The sequence below is a fragment of the Tiliqua scincoides genome, chromosome 5 (genome assembly GCF_035046505.1).
Source record: "Tiliqua scincoides isolate rTilSci1 chromosome 5, rTilSci1.hap2, whole genome shotgun sequence".
Lineage (NCBI taxonomy): Eukaryota > Metazoa > Chordata > Lepidosauria > Squamata > Scincidae > Tiliqua > Tiliqua scincoides.
Window position 1 is genome coordinate 67,734,641 of NC_089825.1, and position 4,578 is coordinate 67,739,218.

A 4,578-nucleotide genomic window follows, 5' to 3' on the forward strand; every position below is an offset into this window, starting at 1 on the left:
TGACACAAGGCAGGGGGCAGGGGAAGCTAACATCCTGGAAGACAGCAACAGAACGCAAAACAATCTTGACAGGTTCCATACCTGATGGGCACTTACCAACAAGTTAAAGTTATTGGGAGACAAATGTAAAGTTCTGCATATAGGAACAAAAAGTAAGAGGCATAAGTACAAGATGCGGGAGACCTTGCTTAGCAATAGTATGTGTGAAAAAGTTATGATGGGTATATGCAACCTCCTAGTTTTAGAAGTAAGCTTCCACAGAATGCCAGGCGTCAACAGGATGCAGGTATGTTGTTGTCTTGTCCTCCCTGATGCCATTGTGAGATATAGGAAGCTGGACTAGATGGGTCTATAGCCTGATCTAGCCGGACTCTTATGACCTAGTCTGTTCCTCCATCCACTACATATACATGTTCTTCTTGCTTATCAACTTTTCAGAAAGCACTTTGTGTAACCACAGTGGTTACTTTAGACATCTTCCAACTTTTTGTCTCATGAGAACTGTCTGCAACTGTGCCTTCAGTATCTTGCTTTTCAAAATATACCATCTCTCTTTTAGACGTTTTTCTCCTTTAGAAGAAAAGATAGCCATATCCTCTAAGCCTGTTAAAATCAGCATTCATGAAATCCTGAAATCACTTCTGAAATCACCATTCCTGAAATCTGACTAAAACTTCACTTTCTTTTCCCTCGACTTCTGCAATCTAAAGACAACAAGCTGCCCAAGAAAAGCTTTTTGAAAACTTTACTTTCCAATACCCAAGCATAGGCATGACACAACCACAAAATCAACAAGACATAAACAGCCATAATGGATGTTTCTAGAGGTCAAACTGTCCATTATATTAAATTTAATGTACATTAATGTACATTAATTTATGGGTTGAACACAGGAAATATTGTATTGGCAACCTTCAGTCTCGAAAGACTATGGTATCGCGCTCTGAAAGTTGGTTCTGGCACAGCGTCTAGTGTGGCTGAAAAGGCCAATCCGGGAGTGACAATCCCTTCCACACCGGGAGCAAGTGCAGTCTGTCCCTGGTCTGTCTCCCTGGCTATGGGCCTTCCTTCTTTGCCTCTTAGCCTCAGACTGTTGGCAAAGTGTTTCTTCAAACTGGGAAAGGCCATGCTGCACAGCCTGCCTCCAAGCGGGCCGCTCAGAGGCCAGGGTTTCCCACTTGTTGAGGTCCATCCCTAAGGCCTTCAGATCCCTCTTGCAGATGTCTTTGTATCGCAGCTGTGGTCTACCTGTAGGGCGCTTTCCTTGCATGAGTTCTCCATAGAAGAGATCCTTTGGGATCCGGCCATCATCCATTCTCACGACATGACCAAGCCAACGCAGGCGTCTCTGTTTCAGCAGTGAATACATGCTAGGGATTCCAGCACGTTCCAGGACTGTGTTGTTTGGAACTTTGTCCTGCCAGGTGATGCCGAGGATGCGTCGGAGGCAGCGCATGTGGAAAGCGCTCAATTTCCTCTCCTGTTGTGAGCGAAGAGTCCATGACTCACTGCAGTACAGAAGTGTACTCAGGACGCAAGCTCTGTAGACCTGGATCTTGGTATGTTCTGTCAGCTTCTTGTTGGACCAGACTCTCTTTGTGAGTCTGGAAAACGTGGTAGCTGCTTTACCGATGCGCTTGTTTAGCTCGGTATCGAGAGAATGAGTGTCGGAGATCGTTGAGCCAAGGTACACAAAGTCATGGACAACCTCCAGTTCATGCGCAGAGATTGTAATGCAGGGAGGTGAGTCCACATCCTGAACCATGACCTGTGTTTTCTTCAGGCTGATTGTCAGTCCAAAATCTTGGCAGGCCTTGCTAAAACGATCCATGAGCTGCTGGAGATCTTTGGCAGAGTGGGTAGTGACAGCTGCATCGTCGGCAAAGAGGAAGTCACACAGACATTTCAGCTGGACTTTGGATTTTGCTCTCAGTCTGGAGAGGTTGAAGAGCTTTCCATCTGATCTGGTCCGGAGATAGATGCCTTCTGTTGCAGTTCCAAAGGCCTGCTTCAGCAGGACAGCGAAGAAAATCCCAAACAAGGTTGGTGCAAGAACACAGCCCTGCTTCCCTCCGCTTCGGATGTCAAAAGGGTCTGATGTGGAGCCATCGAAGACAACAGTGCCCTTCATGTCCTTGTGGAAAGATCTGATGATGCTGAGGAGCCTGGGTGGACATCCAATCTTGGGGAGAATCTTGAAGAGGCCGTCTCTGCTGACCAGGTCGAAAGCCTTTGTGAGATCTATGAAGGCTATAAAGAGTGGCTGTCGTTGTTCCCTGCATTTCTCCTGCAGTTGTCTAAGGGAGAATACCATATCAGTGGTGGACCTGTTGGCTCTGAATCCACACTGCGATTCTGGATAGACGCTCTCTGCAAGTACCTGGAGCCTCTTTAGTACAACTCGGGCAAACAGCTTTCCTACAACGCTAAGGAGAGAGATGCCGCGGTAGTTGTTGCAGTCACCCCTGTCACCTTTGTTCTTGTACAGCGTGATGATGTTTGCATCCCTCATGTCTTGAGGTACTCCACCTTCTCTCCAGCAGGAAATAACACAGGAAATAAACCAGTAATATTCCCTTTTAATCAAAACTATAGCCATAAAGACCTGGCTTCTGGCTCTGGATGACTATGCATGAAGGGGGTTAACACTTTCCACCTGTCCACTTTCCACCATTTTATCAGTTATCTTTTTACCACCAAAAATCAATCATAGAGTTGAAAGATACCTACATTTGCTCCACCCACCCACTCCCCTGCCAGTAGTAAGAAATCCTTCTAGGGCATCTCCAGCAGGTGCTGTTAAGCTTCTGCTTGAAGATCTCCAGTGAGAGAGAATTCACCATCTCCCTTGGCAATCTGTTCCACTGCCAAATTTCCCTTTGAAGAACACTATCATATCTCATCTCAGCCTTATTCAGGCTAAACAATCCAAGGTCCCTCAACCTTTCCTCATAGGGCTTATTCTCCAGTCCTCCAATCATCCTTGTCACTCTTCTCTGAACCCACTCCAGTTTGGCTGCATGTTTCCTAAAATGAGGTGCACAGAACTGGACACAGTACCCCATATGAGGGCATGAGGACATATAAGGTCTGACCAACCCAGAGTAAAACAGAAAACCCCCCATCAGAACAGTTATCTGCTGCAAATATGCACTTCGGGGAATTTGGGCAGAAAAATTATACAAAGGAAAAGGTGTTAATCCCTATGCATTGTGATCCTGAATGACATCAAGTTCCCAGTTATTCTTTATAAAAAGCAATAGTTACAGTCCACTGCCTGTTCTAAACCCATAAATTCATTTCAAGCTTAATGTAATAAGTCTGAACACCAGCAACAGCCACATTAGTTATAATTAGTGCAAACTGCTGACAGGAATTTGCCTGAACTTTAAAAGAAAACAAAGAATTTGGTGAACTTCACCTCATTCTCATCAAAAGGAAAATAACCTCCTTATTTGTACTTTAAATCTACTTTTAGATTATGAGCCTTCAGGACAAGACCTGTTTAGGTTTTTTCTTCCTCTCTGTGTAAGCTGCTATGTACGCTGATGTCATTAACGATGATAACAACTTGTATACCATACCTTAGCATGACACCATACCATACCTGAATTCAACCTCCCAGCAATGCACTGAGGCTAGAACTTTAGTCCCAACCAATAGGAACCCAGAAAGAGAGAGGAAAATAAATTTGGGGCATTGTTGGAAAAGCACAACTGTACAAAAAGCATAAAGAGAACTGATGAAGGACAGCTGATTCTAGAAAAAAAGAAAGCAGGTCCCCCTGTGAAATGTGTGTTGGCTAGCCAGCATCATGCACTAGGAAATAAGGAATTAACAAGGGGGGGGGGGAGATACAGTACAAGTTACAATCTAAAGCAACAAGGTTTCAAAGCAGCAAAACAAGGTTGGTCTAATCATATTTTCCTTCCAAGTGAACATGAGTTCAATAGGATTTGTTTCCCAAGTCACGGTGGCTAAGAAAGGACTGCAACCTGATGGCAGTATACAGTTGTACTCAGAAGTCACTAAACTTAGTGGGGTTTACTCCCAAGGATGTACATGAAGGATTCTGTCTTTTGAAATGTTAATGAACAACCCCAGACAGGTCTTAAAAGACTGAATTCATTAAGTGCAGGGCACCAGGAGAGCTTTAATGGTTAGTGAGTCACACTGTTTGTGCGAACCACAATACTGTAACCTCAGCTCCAGTGGCCACAGCGAAGTCTTCATTGTTTCCAGTGACTTGGAAGGAGGGGAAAAAGAATCAGTATTAACTTGTGCAAACTGTCTCTCCTTCTGTTGCTGGGAAGGAGACTTTTCACATTTTTCTGGCAAGAGCCTGGTGCTTTGAAGAGCTGCATGCCAGCCACTGTCCACAGATCAAGAAAAACACATCTGTAGAATGGACATGAACATGCAGTGGGTGGAAGCAATGCACCTGCTTCCGCACCCACCGCACCTCCCTGCAGGAGACGAAACTTTCGCGCACGCGCACTTCATAGCAAAAGCCGTCCCTTGGGTTAAGCGCACGCATGCGCTGTGAGCTGTTCGCGTTCCCTTTTCCCCCTTGGGCGA